General features: G+C 42.0%; 1 non-coding gene across 1 annotated transcript; it reads left to right on the top strand.

The window, feature by feature from the left end:
- Positions 1-4,068: 4,068 nt before the first annotated feature.
- On the top strand, positions 4,069-4,228 carry LOC125511928. Its single transcript, XR_007285196.1, has one exon. It is a non-coding gene; the product is annotated as a U1 spliceosomal RNA (small nuclear RNA).
- Positions 4,229-23,238: the final 19,010 nt, after the last annotated feature.

Raw genomic sequence — 23,238 nt, 5'->3', positions numbered from 1 at the left:
GTATGACAAGCAGTTGCATTCACCTGAACATAAATGAGTAGACAAATAATAATCGATAGAAACCTATGGAAAATCCAACCATGAATAGCTCAGATTAGCCGTTTGAAATTTATACCGCAGTCAAATTCACAATTTGGTAAAAAAATCATCCAAGATTGTGTCGCAACGTAATGCTTGAAGTCGACCATTAAATTCAATGTATACAGAACTGCTGGTAGCTGCATGAAGTTTATAACCAAAAAGCTATGAAAGCAACACGGCCCATCAAAGGGTGGACAAAATGATAGGTTTGAGGAAGAACGGTGAAATTCTAACAATTTGCAAGCTTCTGGAGTTGATCCTAGTTTGCAAGTACACTGGTAAGCTACGTATGAATGCATCTGCAAGATTGACATGAAAACTAATGTTCTACCTAGCAAGTAAACTACAATGGATCAACACGTGTAGCAAGTGGAAGATCTCAGACTTGCAGCACACAATTTATGTGTTGACTAATAGGTATTCTTCTGTAGTCCAGGGTCATACTTGAACTCCTTAACACACTCATTTGCCTGACAATAAAATAGGAAACATGAACCAGCTATTATTGTTAAGCATTAACTATGTTTTACAGCCAGCTACTCTCAGATATAATTGTGATTTAACCACACAAACGTTACATGATGTCAATATAATTCATGCTTAGATTCAACATGTATCTTGATGCAAATAATTACAGAGGTGAAGTAAAAGGATGAATACCAAGAATGTGAGCATCTGAAAAGGAATCTAGCCATTCCATCCATAAATCGTCACATACTTCTCAGAGTACATGAAGCATGGGTTAAGATAATTACAGAGAAAAACCACATCAACAAACTTGTTTAAGTGGTTGATGCCCGATACATATTTTTTTGTCCAGAGTATGACAACATTGTGAGAGAGGTAAGATCATCGCTAGTTCGCCAACATTATAGACCAGATCTATCCTCACATCTTGAATCATACTCCAGGAAAAAAAATCCGAATCAACTACCCATACATTGTATAACTCATCATGGATTAGTAGGAATAGATAACTCAAGGATTAGAATTGATGCTCATCAAAGAAGATGGAGAAAGGGGAGGAGGGCGGAGGGGCAAACCACGTAGCATTTTGTTTGTCGCGTTCTTTGCTTTTCCCACGACAACATCCAGCTTGTGTTCCAATCGTTGACAATCTCATTGACCATGCCGGCGCCGTTCTCCACACACGGCCGATCGTTGCTACTTCAAGCGAGGCAGGCTCCAGGGCCCCGCCATCCAGCATCAGCGTGGGTGAGCGCGACGTGCGCCTGGAATCAAGGAACGCTAGTAGAAAACGGAGCTTTAAAACCGGTTCTGTAACCGGCACTAAAGTGTGGGCACTAAAGGCCTCCCTTTTAGTACCGGTTCGGCATGAACCGCCACTAAAGGCCCACCACGTGGCATGAGCTCGCGCCGTGGCATGGGGGACCTTTACCAATCGGTACTAAAGTTTTTTTGAAAATTTTGGAATTTTTTTAAATTTTTTTCGATTTTTAATTTTCTGAATAGAATTATTTGATGATTTAGTCTCTAATCACTCCTCTTAACTGCTGAAGTGTGGATCATTAATTCCAAATCGTCTAACTTCCCGGTCGGTCACCCATCCTCTCACTCCCTCAGCCTGAGCACGCTTAACTTCGGAGTTCTATTCCCCCTACTTTCCAAGTCTGCACTTGTTGTTTTCCTCACAAATGTAAGCTGTCAATCCTATTAACCCTCAGCAGTTTAGCTTGAACATTAGGTCACTTGTTTCACCATTTGAGTTTGAAACTATTATTCTAAAAAAACAGTAATTATTTAGTAACACTAATATTTCTTGAATAAATTTGACCATAGTTTGACCAGATTTGACCAAAATTCAAAAAATTGAAATAATTATTTAGTAACACTAATATTCTTGAATAATTATGTAGTAACATTAATACTTCTTGAATAAGTAGTTTGACCAGATTTAACCAAAATTTTAAAAAAACTGAAATTTGAGCATATCATTTTTTTCCTTTTGAAATTTGAGGATTCTAAAAAATTGCCCTATAGTCCCGGTTTGTGTCTCCAACCGGGACTATAGGTCAGACTCCTTTAGTCCCGGTTCGTGGCACGAACCGGTACTAAAGGATAGCCCTTTAGTACCGGTTTGTGCCACGAACCGGTACTAAAGGTGATCGTGGGGCCCCGGCCTGACGCCAGCCTGCCACCACCCTTTTAGTACCGGTTCGTGGCACGAACCGGTACTAAAGGTTCAACACGAACCGGCACTAATGGTACCATTAGTACCGGGCCAAAATCGAACCGGGACTAATGTGTCTCACATTAGGTCCTTTTTCTACTACTGGAAGAGAGGGGATTGGTGGCAGGGGCGGACCTGCTGCCGCTTTGACCGGACTACGCGCTTGCTGCGCCGAGGTGCCCTTTGGCGTGTTGGGGGCTGCGTTTTCTCATCGGCCACGCCGCCTAGGACCTAGGGATGACAATGGGTATCCATTACCCGCGTACCCTGCAGGTAAAAACCCTATTAGGGCAAGGGTATGGGTCAAAAGAATACCCATGGGCACATAAATAGAAAATTTTCATACCCATCGGGTATAGTGGGTACGGGTATGGCTTTCTATAACCCATACCCATGTACCCATGTACCCGTATATATTCTGACAAATAAGCCTTATATATATTATTTATTTAGATATTATAAACATATTATATGTACATAAATCCCACAGCCCTAAAAGACCTCATCATGCATTCATGTTAGGCCGCTCCACCATAATAGCTAGCCCATGAACAAGTATGTGTTGTTGTTTATAAATTATTATTATAAGTTGTTGTTCATAACTATGTAATGCTCAAATTGATGTGTTGCAAATCTGAATAATTTTACCCGCGGGTACCCATTTACCCTGATGGGTGACGGGTATGGGAAAAAAATTGTACCCATCAACGGGTATGGATACGTTTTGGGATGATGGGTAAGGGTATGTGATGGTTTCACCCGTACCCAAACCCCGCGGGTGCCATCCCTACCAGGACCTCCGAGGTTCGACCTCTCCTCTTCACTACAGCGACGCGCCGAAGCCTCTTCCGCCTCGGCACAACGGGCTAAGGTTGAGAGGCTATGGAATTGGAAGATTGGCAGGGGGTTCGGGGCCTGCGATCTTGAGACGAACGGAAAAAACAACAGGGGTAAGGGGCGGAGCAGGCCCAACAACGTGACGTGGCCCAGGCGGAGACCTAGACAGCTACGAACTTGTCTAAAAAAAGGCAGTTACGTACAAAAAACAACCACATGACGTTGAATCGTTTCTTTTCAATTACCGGTGGCACTGTGGGTAATTTTTATCAACTTTAATGACAGTTTTAATGACGGCGGACGGGAGAAGCAATGCACGCTTTATTATTAAGTAAAGATAAAGATAAAGACATTATTGGTCTAACGATGATCAAAGTAAATAAAAAATTAGGTCTTATAAACTCAAGTGGAGGGAGTAACAACTTAAATATCTTTTGTTACAAGAACAACTAAAAATCTTCCGCACAAAAAAGAAAGGAAATCTTTTAAAATAAAGAAAGGAAGCATGAAATTACCATGATATTTTTGAGGGGATACCATGAATTTTCTTAAGAATTCCATGATATCGTTTCATTTGTTTTGGAAAGAATTCCCTCGGGAGGATTTTTTTTTACAGAGGAGCTCGCAACATTTTTGTTTGAAAATCAACCTTTTTCTTGAGGGGCAGAGGAGAGTGCAACAGGATTTACACGAGGAGAAGCTCAGCAACAACAAACAACGGGCACAAAGCTGCTGCTACGGCTTTCAAGGCCCAGGTCTATACTTCGTCCGTAATTGAGGCCCAGATATAGCAAACGCCAGCCCAATTCAAACGAACGTCCCCTCCCGCGCGTGACTGGCTCCCGCACCGCCCGCTGCTGCCGCTTGCTGCGCTTCGGTTTTAGTACCACCTCGCCTAGCGAAGGAGCACCGAGCGGCAGCGCTGGCTATAAAATGAGGGCAAGGTGCGACGTTGTTCCATACTTACCTGGACGGGGTCGACGAGCGATCAAGAAGGCTCGTGGCCTGGGTCAGTGGTCCACATTGCACTTGGTGGATGCGCTGGCCCACCATCTCCCCAAGTGGGAGAGTGGACGTCATAATTTGTGGTAGAGGGGGTACGCGTTCGCGCGGCCCTTGCCAATCCTGAAAATTAAATTTTGGTCCCTGGCTGGCCTAAATACGAGGTCGGATTTTTCAATCCGGTACCTTGTTTGATTATTATAATCTGTAGCACAGCGAGCGGGAGCTAGAAGCAGTTCCTCCGACGTTATTCTGAATAGAGAAATTGAAATTTCAGGAATGGCTGAGGTTGCGATACAAGTTTCTCTCAACAACTTATGCATCTGGTGCTCTTTACCTTCAAATTTGGGAAGAACACATGCAGAAACCTGTAGGCTGGACCGACAGAAGCCACTGCAGTCTAGTAGTATAACTTGTCAGGCACCCCGCTGGGACAGTATCATTTAGCCGCTACAAATTCTTGACACAAAACCTTGGCTCTGGTTTTCATTCATTGAGCATGAAACTAATTGAAGGGTCAACAACTTTACAATCAGATGTGTCACAACCAAGGTAGAAGAGCAAGCACACAGATGTTAATCTAGCGCAAGCATACGGTTCAATGCAATACATGTCTTCTTCATGTTCAGGGGCAGCAACCAGACACCAAATTCATTTTTCCGGTACACGTCTTTAGTCATTTTGACAGATGCTTCCAACCTAAGACCAAACCATGCCCTGAAGAAGAATCCTTTGCTAACACACCGATAAATTCATAAGGCCGGCCATTCAAAAGAAATAAGGCCCCAGCATGCCTCTCAAAGGCAAAAACTACACTTGAAACTTGTCAGTTTCACCAAAGGCAGAAGAATCAATAAGTAGTTGGACAAAACATCTAACTGATAAATGGAACTTCTCTTACTATGCTCTAAACACTCAAGGATGGAACTACCTGGCAATACTTCAGAGCTTCTGCCGCCACGAACATCTATTACACATACTGCAAAAGAGCCACTGTTCTGTTCTCTGCTGGAAGAACAATTTTTTGGAACAAGTTTCATTAAGGCTGAAGTAAGAGGCCGCAAATCGATGATGACTTTGTTGAACCACACCTACATACATAAAGATGTCAGTATACTGCATACTGCATGAATCATAGCAGTATGCAGTTGCTCCTTTCTTCCATCTCTCTAGGTTCTATGCCGAAGACCTAGCCTTTGAAGATCACAATCAACTACTCCCTCCGTCCGGAATTACTTGTCTCAGAAATGGATGTATCTAGAACTAAAATACATCTAGATACATCCATTTCTACGACAAGTAATTCCGAACGGAGGGAGTACTACTTGGGCGTGTTGGTAGTAACTCTTGGTATCCCCTATTGATGAAGAATAATCCTGACAACCAAGCGTGAGAAAAAATGTCGCCACACGCGACAAGCCATGGGTGGGCAAGATGCCATTTGCTGGTCATGCTTCCATCCAAATCAACTGCTATTTTCTCTATGCGAATCCGGGGTACGAAGTGCACAATAAATAACCGATGATCATGATCTATGCCGAAGACCTAGCCATTGAAGATCACAATCTTCTTAATCATTCCATTTCGGGGAGAAAATCTCAACCAAGAGTTACTTTTTTTTTCCGAAAAGAACCAAGAGTTTTACTACCAACACGCCCAAATAATTGTGGTATCCACTGTTGATCAGGAGACATGAGTTGTGTGGCGAAACATGAGCCGTGAGGGCAACATCGTAGTCATAGAGGTCGTCTGTTGCGCGGCGAGCGCGAGCTGAAATCAATTTCTCATATGCGTAACCTGAACAGAGGAAATATGGTTTCAGTATAGTGGCTCGAGGGTTCAGATTCAAGTTTCCCTGAGCAACATGAACGACCTAACATATGCCTCCGGTGTTGTCAGTCTGTATGTTCTGCTGCTCTTTGTTTTCCCTGTTGCAACTAAGTAAATTTTGACAAGAACACATGCGGAGGACCGGCTTAGTATTAGTATTAACTTGTCCGTTCAAGCACAGACAAGCACCCGCAGGGACAGTGTCATTTCGCCGTGAAAAGGTCTTGACACAACACCTTGGCTCTGGTTTCATTCATTGAGCATGAAACTAATTGAAACGTCAACAACTTTACAATCAGATATGTCACAACCAAGGTTACTAGCTAGCAAGTCTCTTAAGGCCAACATGCCTCATACGGCAAAACTGCGCTTGAAACTTGTCAGTTCCACCAGTAATCAGTTAAACAACACGCCTAACTGATAAAAGGAACATCTCTTACTATGTTCTGAACACTCAAGGATGGAGCTACCTGCAGAAACTTCAGAGCTCCTGCCAGCTGCCGCCGCGAACATCTACTACACAGACTACAAAAGAGCCACTGTTCTGTTCTTTTGCTGGAAGAGCAATTTTTCGGCACAAGCTGGTAGTGTTGGCTTCAGCATTTTCATGAATGCTGAAGTAAGAGGCCGGAAATCGACGATGACACCATATACTCCTAATATACTTGAGCATTGCCAACATGATCCGACATATCAAAGCTTCAAAACTTTGTTGAACCACATCTACGTACATAAAGTCGAGATATCTTACAGGGGAAGCTCATATGCAGAGCACTAATAACCATCCATCGCGACCGTCGATCATCACGGATACGAGTAAAACATACTGGACACAACCCACATAGGTTGCATCGTACTGCCACAGTTTAGAATGGAGACATCTTCCTGCAGTGGCTGACCCAACTCACATGTGATCCACTCTTTAGAATCATAGCAGTATATGCAGTTGCTCCTTCCTCGCCATCTCTCTGAATTCATGCAACACAAGGGCTGGCTTCTCTCTTCGATGCTGATGAAGATCGTCCAGTTCCTAGCTTCTCCACCTTCACCCACTTTGTAGGTTCAGTTAGTAAGTCGAGTCGGAAGGCTTCAAAGGTATCCCCTGTTGATGGAGAATAATCCTGACAACCAAGCGTGACTGCGTGAGAAACATGTCGCCGCACGCGACAAGCCATGGGTGGGCAAGATGCCATTTACTCGTCATGCTTCCATCCAAAATTGTGGAATTGAGATACTAACGCCAGTGAAGACATCCATAAGAAGACATGATTGTTTTTGACCCCGAAAGAAGAACTATTCCAAGAGGACTCGGTGGGGATTTGCTGTCACCAAAACGTTTAGGTGCCTTGGTTGGCGAGATCGCAGAGGGACACGAGGTTGGGGAAAGATAGGTGGCAACAACGTCGATTTGAAGGGATACGAGGAGAATGCAACACGCCAGGAGGGACAAGTGGCTGTGAAGGCAAGGATGTCAGGGCATGAATCATGATCCCAACAGAGCAACAATAGAGTGAAGCAGGGCATCCGGAAGTTCTGCCCAATCTTGAAACCCAGACATAGTTGAGATCGCAGATTGGCCACGGAGTTACATGAGATCGCAGCTTCTCTGAAACCAGTTATAAATTAGAGAACACAGATTAGAAGAATGAACTGAAAATTTCTGAAAAGTAACGAACAGAGAAATGATACAGAGTGGCAAGGAAAATGGCCAGTGCATTTGTGGTTCCTGAGATGCTGGTTAACATGGAAAACACTAGTAGCACAGTAACACAGCAAGAGACTGTATTCATATGCTGCTAATAGTAACACTAATAATCAAATGCGATACTATTACTGACATTGCCTCAGTCTGTACTACTGTGATATCCTGTCCGTAAACATCATGATACACTTGGGGGCGATGGCAGTCAATACTATCAGCAGATGAAACCAAAAATAGAACAAATCCATACAATCGTGCTGACCGTCATTTAAAAGTGTGAGAACAACTGTTGTGCTGTATTGCACAAGGAAATAACAATGCACTGCAACACAAAGTGGAATATTCTCTTGGAAAAATATCTCTATAAAAATTAAACGCATCCATCCGTGTCCTCAGAATATGACACAGACGGAGACTGTGGCTCTACCTGTTGCCAGCACCTCTATCAATAACAATGTACAACCAATGACAAAAAATAGAGGTGGCCGAGTACAAGCACACTGAACTTATGTCCGCATTCAAAAACAGTTCTCTGGCAATCATAGTAGCAGTCGAGATTGACATTATTCATGGTTACAACTTTTCACATAACCATGCACATCTTTAAATAAGGCAGGCTAGTAGAACCTAATTGAAGGACCTTAGGACAACTCCAACAGCTGACACAAACAGACGAGATTTTTATCCGTTTGGATCAACCGAGCGGACGCGTGTGCCCGGTTAGGTGTGCCCAATGCGTCCGACACATTTGGTTCATGCAGCAACTTAAAAAAACTAAATAGGCATAAAACATTTAAAATAAAAACATGCATATTAAGATGCTGGGCCAAAATTTAGGCACAGCCGACACCGGAATGTGGCTGCGGTCGAGGTGCCAGCCGTGCGGGAGCTTGACGTCCGGCCAAGACAACGAGACGCAGTTCTCCCACTGATAGTGCGCCCGATGCACCGGCATATATAGAATTTTGGCGTGTGCGCATGCCCCCCCCCCCCCCCCCCCCCGCCAACGTGAAGTTGGCCGGCCGAAGCGACGCGACGGGCTTGTGGTCGTGTTTGTCACGCTTGCTACCGCGGCCGAAGAAGCCCATGGCGACAACGGCAGTCTAGGGTTTGCGTCGGGCGGCAGGGGAGCACTCTCGATGTGGACTGGTGTGGCGAGAAGTGGACGAGGTTGGGCCCCCACACACTTGCATTACAAAGGACGCGAGTGGAATGCTTCCTGAGGCTGACGTGCGAGCCCAGGCACACGCATGACATTTAATAGGACCAGTGGTGGTGGTTGGCCGGCCGACACGCGGGCCCGAGGCAGACACTGAGAGGATGCATGGCGTGTCCGTCTAGATACAAACCTAGCCCAAATTTGGGTCGGAAATGCATCCAGATGGACATCGAACAGAGGTGATTTGGGTTTGCGTTCGCGCTGGACCGCCATTTCTCTCTGTTTTGACTCAAATGGACACGTGTGGACCAAATGCATCGGTCGGTTGAAGTTAGCCTTAGGGCATCTTCAACGTGGACCCTCAAATTGCCCCTATATGTCCTTTTTGGGGTCCGAATACTTTTTGCCATCCAATGCTATCCGAAACGTCCACGACGTCCAAATTTCAGCAAACTAGTAGCAAAATCAGGGAGGTTTTGGGGAGTCTGGACATCCATCTAGCCAACCAAATACCACCACGTGTGTCGTCGGACATCTGGACATCCCTCTCTCTCCTCAAGTGTGACATGCACATGCATAGATGGACATCCATGGGACACGATTGGATGGACGACATCCACATCAGTGTCCAGGGTGTCCAAGGACTGGTCCAGACCAGTCCACAAACAAATAGTGTATTTGTTTTAGGAAACAGCGTTGGAGATGCCCTTAGCAGCAGTCCAGCGCGATGCCCTCTGTGCTGGCTATTGTGACAAGCCTGTAGGATGACATTCATCTCGTGTATAGAAACACACCTTCTTATCATACATTTGGTTTATTCTGGTAAAGATACGGGTCACCCCAGAAGTAATGCTTTAAATCGCTGGAAATCTTCTTCCTTTGTTGACGCGTCATTTCAGGTGGCAAATATTTTTCTACAAGAAAATTAGCATATTCTACAAACCAAGATATTTATTCCTTAATGATACGTCCATTTTGCATCATGTTTTACTACTGTTATTTATAATATTTTTATGCATAATAATGCTTTATGGAGTAATTCTAATGTCTTTTCTCTCATAATATGCAAGGTTTACACAAAGAAGGAGAATGCCGGCAGCTCGAATTCTGGACCTGAAAAAGCTATGTCAGAGTTACCTATTCTGCACATACTCAAATGAGCTGAAATTTTACGGAGAATTATTTTGGAATATATAATAAATATTGGAGCAAATAACCACCAGAGGGGGCTGCCTGGTGCCCACAAGACACCAGGGCGCGCCAGGCCCCCCAGGCGTGCCCTGGTGGGTGGTGGGCAGCTCAGTCCACCTCCGGCGCCCATCTTATGGTATTTAAGGTCTTTTGACCTAGGAAAAATAAGGGGAGAATTTTGGGACAGAGCGCCACCGTCTCGAGTCGGAACTTGGGCATGAGCACTTTTGCCCTCCGACAGAGCGATTCCGCTGGGGGAACTTCCCCCCCGAAGGGGGAAATCGAATCCATCGTCATCACCAACAACCCTCTCATCTTTGGGAGGCCAATCTCCATCAACATCTGATAACCCACCAGTATAGGGGATCGTTAGTAGCCTTTTTTGATAAATAAGAGTGTCAAACCCAACGAGGAGCTAAAGGTAGAATGAATATTTCCTCAAGTTCTATTGACCACAGATACAACTCTACGCACACTTAACGTTTGCTTTACCTAGAACAAGAATAAAATTAGAAGTACTTTGTAGGTGTGGTAGGATAGGTTTGCAAGATAATAAAGAACGTGAAAACAAAAGTTACGTGCTGTTTTAATAAAAGTATAATTCAATAAAGCGACTATGAAAAAGTGGTGATAGGATTTGCGGAATTGTCCCTGGGCAATCGATAACTAGACCGGTAATCATTCTTGCAATTTTATATGAGGGAGAAGCATGAGCTAACATACTTTCCTTACTTGGATTATATGCACTTATGATTGGAACTCTAGAAAGCATCCGCAACTACCAAAGATCATTAAGGTAAAACCCAACCATAGCATTAAGTATCAAGTCCTCTTTACTCCCATCCGCCATAACCCCCAAACTCGGGTCTGTGCTTCTGTCACTCACGCCACCCACTATAAGAGAACCATGAACATATTGCAACACCCTAGATCAGGGACCCCTCATGTTTGCGCGAGATGGAGGGCACCGTAGGACAGCACCATACTAAAATATACACTCATACCAACCAAGATCACGATTAACCCATAGGACAAAATAGATCTAAACATCATAGGATGGCAACATAGTATTGGATAATAATATGAAGCATAAAGCACCATGTTCAAGTAGAGGGTACAATGGGTTGTAGGAGAGTGGACCGCTGAATATAGATGGGGGAAGGTGATGGAGTTGTTGGTGAAGATGACAGAGTTGTTGGAGTAGATCGTCGTCACACGATATTGCCCCAACGGCGTTCCGGCGCCATCGGGAGAGAGGGGGAGAGAGCCCCCTCCTCCTTCTTCTTCTTCCTTGGTGTTGATTCTTTCGCCAATATTTTTTATATATTCCAAAAATATTCTTCGTGAAGTTTCAGGTCATTCCAAGAACTTTATTTCTGCACAAAAATAACACCATGGCAATTCTGCTGAAAACAACATCAGTCCGGGTTAGTTCCATTCAAATCATGCAAGTTAGAGTCCAAAACAAGGTCAAAAGTGTTTGGAAAAGTAGATATGATGGAGACGTATCAACTCCCCCAAGCTTAAACCTTTGCTTGTCCTCAAGCAATTCAGTTGACAAACTGAAAGTGATAAAGAATTTTTTTTACAAACTCTGTTTGATCTTGTTGTTGTAAATATGTAAAGCCAGCATTCAAGTTTTCAGCAAAGATTATGAACTAACCATATTCACAATAACACTTAGGTATCATGTTTACTCATATCAATGGCATAATCAACTAGCGAGCAATAATAGTAAATCTCAGATGACAACAGTTTCTCAAAACAATCATAATATGATATAACAAGATGGTATCTCGCTAGCCCTTTCTGAGACCGCAAAACATAAATGCAGAGCACCTATGAAGATCAAGGACTGACTAAACATTGTAATTCATGGTAAAAGAGATCCAGTCACAGTCATACTCAATGTAAACTAATAGTAATACATGCGAATGACAGCGGTGCTCTCTAACTAGTGCTTTTTAATAAGAGGGTGATGACTCAACATAAAAGTAAATAGATAGGCCCTTCGCAGAGGGAAGAAGGGATTTGTAGAGGTGCTAGAGCTCGATTTGAAATAGAGATAAATAATATTTTGAGTGGTATACTTTCATTGTCAGCATAACAACCGAGAGACCTCGACATCTTCCATGCTACACACATTATAGGTGGTTCCCAAACAGAATGGTAAAGTTTATACTCCCCCACCACCAACAAACATCAATCCATGGCTTGTCCGAAACAACAGGTGCCTCCAACTAACAACAATCCTGGGGGAGTTTTGTTTGCAATTATTTTAATTTAAGCATGGGACTGGGCATCCCGGTTACCAGCCATTTTCTCGTGAGTGAGGAGCGGAGTCCGCTCCTCTTGAGAATAACCCGCCTAGCATGGAAGATACAGATAGCCCTAGTTGATACATGAGCTATTCGAGCATACAAAACAGAATTTCATTTGAAGGTTTAGAGTTTGGCACATACAAATTTACTTGGAACGGTAGGTAGATACCGCATATAGGAAGGTATGGTGGACTCATATGGAATAACTTTTGGGGTTTATGGAAGTGGATGCACAAGCAGTATTCCCTCTTAGTACAAGTGAATGCTAGAAAGAGACTGGGAAGTGACCAGCTAGAGAGCGACAACAATCATGAACATGCATTAAAATTAATCAACACTGAGTGCAAGCATGAGTAGGATATAATTCACCATGAACATAAATATCGTGGAGGTTATGTTGATTTTGTTTCAACTACATGCGTGAACATGTGTCAAGCCACTCGAATCGTTCAAAGGAGGATACCATCCTATCATACCACATCACAACCATTTTAATAGCATGTTGGCACGCAAGGTAAACCATTATAAACTCCTAGCTAATTAAGCATGGCATGAGCAACTATAATATCTAATTGTCATTGCAAACATGTTTCATTCATAATAGGCTGAATCAGGGACGATGAACTAATCATATTTACAAAAACAAGATAGGTCGAGTTCATACCAGCTTCTCTCATCTCAATCAGTTCATCATATATCGTCATTATTGCCTTTCACTTGCACAACCAAACGATGTGGATAATAATGATATTGCATCTGCATTGGACTAAGCTGGAATCTGCAAGCATTCAATACAAGGAAAAAGACAAGGTAATATGGGCTCTTGGTTAAATCAACAATAATGCATATAAGAGTCACTTCAACATTTTCATCATGGTCTTCTCCTCTCGACCCCCAAAGAAAAGAAAAGAAACAAAACTATTTACACGGGAAAGCTCCCAACAAGCAAAAGAAGAACGAGAAATCTTTTGGGGTTTTCTTTTAATTACGACCACTACATGCATGGGAAGAAAACTATCTAAAAGCTATAACTAATTTTTTGTGTTTTTCTTAAGGTTTTTCAAACACACAAGAAGAATGCCGGAAAAGAAAATAAACTAGCATGGATGGTACAATGAAAAAGTATAAGCACCGACAACTGGCATGAGTGTGTGAACATGAATGTAATGTCGGTGAGGAATACGTACTCCCCCAAGCTTTGGCTTTTGGCCTAAGTTGGTCTATGTCCATGGCTCAAATCTGCCCTCTTCGATGTACGGAGGAGTGTCCTCTGGGTGCCACTGGTTGCCGATCTCCTCCGGATCCCGCTGATAAACAGACTGACGTAAGGATCAAGTGGTGGCTCCGGCTCAGGCTCTGGAGCTGATGTCAGGCTCCAGTATGCATGAACGACCTCCGGCAAAACAAGGTACGTGCCTGAAAATATCTTGAACAAAGAGGGAGTAGGCAAGGTAATAGTCTCAAAGTAATTTTTATCAAATATCAGTCTATATTTAAGCATCTTCTTCTTATCCTTAACAATAAAATCATGTGCTACCATACTCTTATAATCTAGAAAAATAGGAGGCAACAACTTTTCCTCTTTCTCATAATGCCTAATAGGTATGTTAAAGTGTGCAACAAGGCGCGAGGCAAAGATGCCTCCAAAGACGGGACCCTTTGTACAGTTCAGATTTAACCGTTTAGCAACAATAGCGCCTAAACTGAAAGTGGTATCACGAAACAAAGCATGGTGCAAAATAACAATATCAGGGGCACTAAGATTTCCACTGTTCCCGCGACCAATTAAGCATCTACTAGCAAATATTGTAAAGTAACATAGAACAGGAAAATGTATGCTAGTAATTCTTGCATCGGAAACCTTCCTCGTTTCCCCTACAACAATCATATCAATAAATCCCTCCACATCATTACGACGTGGTTCCTCTATGCTGCCCGCAAAGGGTATCTTACAGACCCTACAAAACTCATATAGTGACTTCTCCTTAACCTCATCATATAAATGAAATTTCACCGAAGGTGGTGACTTCTTAGTAAGAAAGTAAAAAATTTGCACGAAAATATTAGTGAGGAGTGATACGTCTCCAACGTATCTATAATTTTTGATTGCTCCATGCTATATTATCTACTGTTTTGGACATTATTGGGCTTTATTATCCACTTTTATATTATTTTTGGTACTAACCTATTAACCGGAGGCCCAGCCCAAAATTGCTGTTTTTTTGCCTGTTTTAGGGTTTCAAAGAAAAGGAATATCAAACGGAGTCCAAACGGAATGAAACCTTCGGGAACGTGATTTTCTCAACGAACAAGACCCAGGAGACTTGGACCCTACGTCAAGACACAAAAGAGGAGGCCATGAGGTAGGGGGCGCGCCTACCCCCCCCCCCCCCCCCCCCCCCCCCCCCCCCCCCCCCCCCCCCCCCCCCCCCCCCCATGCGCGCCCTCCACCCTCGTGGGCCCCCTGTTGCTCCACCGACGTACTCCTTCCTCCTATATATACCTACGTACCCCCAAACGATCAGATACGGAGCGAAAACCCTAATTCCATCGCCGCAACTTTCTGTATCCACGAGATCCCATCTTGGGACCTGTTCCGGAGCTCCGCCGGAGGGGGCATCGATCACGGAGGGCTTCTACATCAACACCATAGCCCCTCCAATGAAGTGTGAGTAGTTTACCTCAGACCTACGGGTCCATAGTTAGTAGCTAGATGGCTTCTTCTCTCTTTTTGGATCTCAATACAATGTTCTCCCCCTCTCTTGTAGAGATCTATTCGATGTAATCTTCTTTTTACGGTGTGTTTGTTGAGACCGATGAATTGTGTGTTTATGATCAAGTCTATCTATGAACAATATTTGAATCTTCTCTGAATTCTTTTATGTATGATTGGTTATCTTTGCAAGTCTCTTTGAATTATCAGTTTGGTTTGGCCTACTAGATTGATCTTTCTTGCAATGGGAGAAGTGCTTAGCTTTGGGTTCAATCTTGCGGTGTTCTTTCCCAGTGACAGTAGGGGAAGCAAGGCACGTATTGTATTGTTGCCATCGAGGATAACAAGATGGGGTTGTCATCATATTGCATGAGTTTATCCCTCTACATCATGTCATCTTGCTTAAGGCGTTACTCTGTTTTCATTAACTTAATACTCTAGATGCATGCTGGATAGCGGTCGATGAGTGGAGTAATAGTAGTAGATGCAGGCAGGAGTCGGTCTACTTGTCTCGGACGTGATGCCTATATGCATGATCATACCTAGATATTCTCATAACTATGCTCAATTCTGTCAATTGCTCAATAGTAATTTGTTCACCCACCGTAGAATACTTATGCTCTCGAGAGAAGCCACTAGTGAAACCTATGGCCCCCGGGTCTATCTTCATCATATTAATCTACCAATACTTAGTTATTTCCTTTTGCTTTTACTTTACTTTGCATCTTTATCATAAAAATACCAAAAATATTATCTTATCATATCTATCATATCTCACTCTCATAAGTGGTCGTGTAGGGATTGAAAACCCCTTAACGCGTTGGTTGCGAGGATTTATTGTTTTGTGCAGGTATGAGGGACTCGCGCGTAGCCTCCTACTGGATTGATACCTTGGTTCTCAAAAACTGAGGGAAATACTTACGCTACTTTGCTGCATCATCCCTTCCTCTTCGGGGAAAACCAACGCAGTGCTCAAGAGGTAGCAAGAAGGATTTCTGGCGCCGTTGCCGGGGAGGTCTACGCAAAAGTCAACATACCAAGTACCCATCACATACCCTTATCTCCCGCATTACATTATTTGCCATTTGCCTCTCGTTTTCCTCTCCCCCACTTCACCCTTACCATTTTATTCGCCCTCTCTCTATCCTCCTTCTCTTTCCCGTTTGCCTCTTTTTGCCCGCTTGCTTTTTGTTTGCTTGTGCGTTAGTTTGTTTGCTTGTCGTTATGGCTAGTCCCTTACCTTCTGCCACTATGTCTGAAATTGGGGAAATTATTGTCGACATGGACAATAATAATATCATGAAAAATTCTGATGCTCCTACTAAAGAATCCACCATCTTACATACAAAAAAATTCCGTGTTGGTAGTGGTAATATTATTGGAAAAGGAGTTATTCAAGATTTCTTTACTTGTGCCGGTGCTTTACCTTCTATGGGTAGTTCTATCCTTCATAGAACTAGTAGTCTTGTGGATGCTATTGCCATGCTTGTAGTTGAACTTGAAAGACAATTCATGCACATGCATCCTTGCATACAAAGGATTTTCCTAGAATTTTCTAATATTGAGCATTCTTCTGTTAAGTGTGCCGCTACTATCTTTTTGGCTCGTGAGTTTAGATTCATAATAAAAGAGGCCAAAGAAATCTTTGCACATTATAGGGTGGACGCTTGCCGTCCTCCCATAGAGGCCATCCTCTTTGACCAAGAAGAAATAATGCGTTTTCAATCTCTTGACTATGTTGCTTTCAATTAAAATCTTAGAAAAAGGGTTCCTGCCAATGTTTTAGTTGATAGAATTTCTGAACTTAATGATGATTTGGCTATTCTAAATAATGAACTAGGATATTATTTTGAATATAGGCTCACAAAGTTCTTTCAAAAGAATGCTTATAATGATGAATTGGTTGTGCAATACGAAGGACCAAAGGAGGAACCTATACCTCCCAAGATTGATCTTGGGGACTTTTGTCCCATCAAATTTAGCCCTTTTGATTACTTTTTCTTGCCTCAAAGAAAACTTTCTGCCGAACGTAGAGAATATGAAATGAGTTTTAATAATCTATCTTACTATTATGGCAATACCTAGATCTATCCTTACTTGTTATGCCTAGCTAGGGGCGTTAAACGATAGCGCTTGTTGGGAGGCAACCCAATTTTATTTTTATTACTTTCCTTTTTCTCCTGTATAGTAATAAATAATTTATCTAGCCTATGTTTTGGTTGTGTTTTTTGTGTTTAATTATTGTTTGTGCCAAGTAGAACCGTTGGGAAGACTTAGGGAAAGTCTTGTTAAACTTGCTGTAAAAAACAGAAACTTTAGCGCTCACGAGAACTGCTGTCATTTTTATTTGGAAAGTGCTATTTAGTTAATTATTTTTGCAGATGATTAATAGATAAATTCTTCACGTCCAGCAATATATTTTAGAATTTTTGGGGTTCCAGATCTTGCGCTAGCTACAGATTACTACAGACTGTTCTGTTTTTGACAGATTCTGTTTTTCGTGTGTTGTTTGCTTATTTTGATGAATCTATGGCTAGTAAAATAGTTTATAAACCATAGAGAAGTTGGAATACAGTAGGTTTAACACCAATATAAATAAATAATGAGTTCATTACAGTACCTTGAAGTGGTCTTTTGTTTTCTTTCGCTAACATAGCTCACGAGATTTTCTACTTTGAGTTTTGTGTTGTGAAGTTTTCAAGTTTTGGGTAAAGATTTGATGGATTATGGAACAAGGAGAGGCAAGAGCCTAAGCTTGGGGATGCCCATGGCACCCCCAAGATAATCTAAGGACACCTAAAAGCCAAATCTTGGGGATGCCCCGGAAGGCATCCCCTCTTTCGTCTACTTCTATCGGTAACTTTACTTGGAGCTATATTTTTATTCACCACATGATATGTGTTTTGCTTGGAGCGTCTTGTATTATTTGAGTCTTTGCTTTTTAGTTTACCACAACCATCCTTGCTGTACACAGCTTTTGAGAGAGCCATACATGACTTGGAATTTGTTAGAATACTCTATGTGCTTCGCTTATATCTTTTGAGTTATATAGTTTTGCTCTAGTACTTCACTTATATCTTTTAGAGCACGGCGGCGGATTTATTTTATAGAAACTATTGATTTCTCATGCTTCACTTAGATTATTTTGAGAGTCTTAATAGCATGGTAATTTTCTTAAAATCCTAATATGCTAGGTATTCAAGATTAGTAAAATTTTCTTATGAGTGTTTTGAATACTAAGAGAAGTTGGATCCTTGATGATTGTTTTGAGATATGGAGGTAATAATATCAAAGTCGTGCTAGTTGAGTAGTTGTGAAATTGAGAAATACTTGTGTTAACGTTTGCAAGTCCCATAGCATGCACGTATGGTAAACGTTATGTAACAAATTTGAAACATGAGGTGTTATTTGATTGTCTTCCTTATGAGTGGTGGTCGGGGACGAGCGATGGTCTTTTCCTACCAATCTATCTCCCTAGGAGCATGCACGTAGTGCCGAGGTTTTTGATGACTTGTAGATTTTTGCAATAAGTATGTGAGTTCTTTATGACTAATGTTGAGTCCATGGATTATACGCACTATCACCCTTCCATCCTTGCCAGCCTCTTCGGTACCGCGCATTGCCCTTTCTCACATTGAGAGTTGGCGCAAACTTCGCCGGCGCATCCAAACCCCGTGATATGATACGCTCTTTCACACATAAACCTCCTTATATCTTCCTCAAAACAGCCACCATACCTACCTATTATGGCATTTCCATAGCCATTCCGAGATATATTGCCATGCAACTTTCCACCATTCCGTTTATCATGGCACATTCATCATTGTCATATTGCTTAGCATGATCATGTAGTTGACATAGTATTTGTGGCAAAGCCACCGTTCATAATTCTTTCATACATGTCACTCTTGGTCCATTGCATATCCCGGTACACCGTCGGAGGCATTCATATAGAGTCATCTTTTGTTCTAGCATCGAGTTGTAATCATTGAGTTGTAAATAAATAGAAGTGTGATGATCATCATTTTCTAGAGCAGTGTCCCAAGTGAGGAATTATAAAAAAGAGAGAAAGGCCATTAAAAAAAAGAGAAAGGCCAAATAAAAGAAATGAGAGAAAAAGAGAGAAGGGACAATGTTACTATCCTTTGCCACACTTGTGCTTCAAAGTAGCACCTTAATCTTCATGATAGAGAGTCTCTTGTTTTGTCACTTTCATATACTAGTGGGAATTTTTCATTATAGAACTTGGCTTGTATATTCCAACAATGGGCCTCCTCAAGTGCCCCAGGTCTTCGTGAGCAAGCAAGTTGGATGCACACCCACTTAGTTTCTTTTGTTGAGCTTTCATACATTTATAGCTTTAGTGCATCCGTTGCATGGCAATCCCTACTCCTTGCATTAACATCAATCGATGGGCATCTTCATAGCCCATTGATTAGCCTCGTTGATGTGAGACTTTCTCCTTTTTTGTCTTCTCCACATAACCCCCCTCATTATATTCTATTCCACCCATAGTGCTATGTCCATGGCTTGCGCTCATATATTGCGTGAAAGTTTATAGGTTTGAGATTACTAAAGTATGAAACAATTGATTGGCTTGTCATCGGGGTTGTGCATGATGAGAGCATTCTTGTGTGACGAAAATGAAACATGACTAAACTATATGATTTTGTAGGGATGAACTTTCTTTGGCCATGTTATTTTGAGAAGACATAATTGCTTAGTTAGTATGTTTGAAGTATTATTATTTTTATTTCAATATGAACTTTTGTCTTGAATCTTTCGGATCTAAATATTCATGCCACAATTAGTAAGAATTACATCAAAATTATGCCAAGTAGCACTCCGCATCAAAAATTCTGTTTTTATCATTTACCTACTCGAGGACGAGCAGGAATTAAGTTTGGGGATGCTTGATACGTCTCCAATGTATCTATAATTTTTGATTGCTCCATGTTATATGATCTACTGTTTTGGACATTATTCGACTTTATTATCCACTTTTATATTATTTTTGGGACTAACCTATTAACCGGAGGCCCAACCCAGAATTGCTGTTTTTTGCCTGTTTTAGGGTTTCGAAGAAAAGGAATATCAAACGTAGTCCAAATGGAATGAAACCTTCGGGCACATGATTTTCTCAACGAACAAGACCGAGGAGACTTGGACCCTACGTCAAGACACAAAAGAGGAGGCCACGAGGTAGGGGGGCGCGCCTACCCCCCCAGGCGCGCCCTCCACCCTCGTGGGCCCTCTGTTGCTCCACCGACGTACTCCTTCCTCCTATATATACCTACGTACCCCCAAACGATCAGATACGGAGCCAAAACCCTAATTCCACCCCGCAACTTTTTGTATCCATGAGATCCCATCTTGGGGCCTGTTCCGGAGCTCCGTCGGAGGGGGCATCGATCACGAAGGGCTTCTACATCAACACCATGGCCCCTCCGATGAAGTGTGAGTAGTTTACCTCAGACCTACGGGTCCATAGTTAGTAGCTAGATGGCTTCTTCTCTCTTTTTGGATCTCAATACAATGTTCTCCCCCTCTCTTGTGGAGATCTATTCGATGTAATCTTCTTTTTGCGGTGTGTTTGTTGAGATCGATGAATTGTGGGTTTATGATCAAGTCTATCTATGAACAATATTTGAATCTTCTCTGAATTCTTTTATGTATGATTGGTTATCTTTGCAAGTCTCTTCGAATTATCAGTTTGGTTTGGCCTACTAGATTGATCTTTCTTGCAATGGGAGAAGTGCTTAGCTTTGGGTTCAATCTTGCGGTGTCCTTTCCCAGTGATAGTAGGGGCAGCAAGGCACGTACTGTATTGTTGCCATCGAGGATAACAAGATGGGGTTTTCATCATGTTGCATGAGTTTATCCCTCTACATCATGTCAACTTGCTTAAGGCGTTACTCTGTTTTCATTAACTTAATACTCTAGATGCATGCTGGATAGCGGTCGATGAGTGGAGTAATAGTAGTAGATGCAGGCAGGAGTCGGTCTACTTGTCTCAGATGTGATGCCTATATACATGATCATACCTAGATATTATCATAACTATGCTCAATTCTGTCAATTGCTCAACAGTAATTTGTTCACCCACCATAGAATACTTATGCTCTCGAGAGAAGCCACTAGTGAAACCTATGGCCCCCGGGTCTATCTTCATCATATTAATCTACCAATATTTAGCTATTTCCTTTTTCTTTTACTTTGCTTTTATTTTACTTTGCATCTTTATCATAAAAATACCAAAAATATTATCTTATCATATCTATCAGATCTCACTCTCGTCAGTGGCTGTGTAGGGATTGACAACCCCTTAACGCGTTGGTTGCAAGGATTTATTTGTTTTGTGCAGGCACGAGGGACTCGCGCATAGCCTCCTACTGGATTGATACCTTGATTCTCAAAAACTGAGGGAAATACTTACGCTACTTTGCTGCATCATCCCTTCCTCTTAGGGGAAAACCAACGCAGTGCTCAAGAGGTAGCAAGGAGGAGATACTGTTCGCGCTGGTCGCGGAGGAAGTCGACGAGGCCTGCATTCTCAGCCAAATAATAAAAGTCCTCATAAATCCCGGCTGCTCTCAAGAACTCATCACTAGGACATTCGCACGGCCGAACCTCCGTAGTGCGAGGGAGATTATATTTAGGCTTCCTGTTCTCTTCACTTTTCTTATCCTTCGAGCTTCGGCTCGAAGAGCCCCTCAACAATCTCTTCATCATTTTCTTTCTCTGAAAAATTTCTGAAATTTTTAGTGACTCAAAATAAAAGTGAACCAAAATCAACAAGATTGATAGCAACTACTCCCACAAGTGCCTAAAGACGATATCATGCATTAAAACTACTTTTGACCACATAAATTTGACATGCAAGCTCAAGAACAGGGTCACCTAAGCAGCAAAAATTGCAATAAATAAAGCACTACAACAAAAACTAATTGGACTATTGGAGGAGTCATATACCGAAGAACAATCCCCCAAAGCAGTTTTGTGAATGGAGCTTTGAGCAAGGAGATCAAAAATGGCAGCAAGATGAGCTAGAACTCGGGTTTGAGATGGTGGAGGATTTTTCTGGAGGGGGCCTATGTGGGGTCCACGAGGCAGGGGGCGCGCCCTAGACCCTCGTGGACAGGTGGTGAGGCCCCCTGGTGTGTTCTCAGTGCCAATAATTCTTAAATATTCTAGAAAAAAACATATAAAATTTTTAGGACATTTGGAGAACTTTTATTTTCGGGGCATTTTTTTATTGCAAGGATAATTCAGAAAACAGACAGAGAATACTATTTTTGCTTTATTAAATCTAAATAACAGAAAGTAAAAGGAGGATACAGAGAGTTGTGCTTTCTAACTTCATCCATCTCATGCTCATCATAAGGAATCCACTAACAAGGTTGATCAAGTCTTGTTAACAAATTCTTTCTGAATTGCATGAAACCGGAGAATTTTCGAATAACACTAGGTTACCTCAACGGGGATATGCACATCTCCAACAATAAGAATATCATATTTCTTCTTGACAGTAGGAAGAGGAAATTCAAAACCTCCAATAGTAATTGTTGAAGTTTTTCCAATAGAATTAATACTATGGACTTGAGGTTGTTTCCTCGGAAAGTGTACCTTATGCTCATTACCATTAACATGAAAAGTGACATTGCCTTTGTTGCAATCAATACCAGCCCCTGCAGTATTCAAAAAGGATCTACCAAGAATAATGGACATACTATCGTCCTCGGGAATATCAAGAATAACAAAGTCTGTTAAAATACTAATGTTTGCAACCACAACAGGCACATCCTCACAAATACCGACAGGTATAGCAGTTGATTTATCAGCCATTTGCAAATATATTTTGGTAGGTGTCAACTTATTCAAATCAAGTCTACGATATAAAGAGAGAGGCATAACACTAACACCGGCTCCAAGATCACATAAAGCGGTTTTAACATAGTTTCTTTTAATGGAGCATGGTATAGTTGGTACTCCTGGATCTCCAAGTTTCTTAGGTATTCCACCCTTAAAAGTATAATTAGCAAGCATGGTGGAAATTTCAGCTTCCGGTATCTTTCTTTTATTTGTAACAATTTCTTTCATATACTTAGCATAAGGATTCATTTTGAGCATATCGGTCAAACGCATACGCAAGAAGATAGGTCTAATCATTTCAGCAAAGCGCTCAAAATCCTCATCATCCTTTTTCTTGGA

The sequence above is a fragment of the Triticum urartu genome, chromosome 5 (genome assembly GCF_003073215.2).
Source record: "Triticum urartu cultivar G1812 chromosome 5, Tu2.1, whole genome shotgun sequence".
Classification (NCBI taxonomy): Eukaryota; Viridiplantae; Streptophyta; class Magnoliopsida; order Poales; family Poaceae; genus Triticum; species Triticum urartu.
This window is presented reverse-complemented; position numbering and strand designations above follow the sequence as displayed.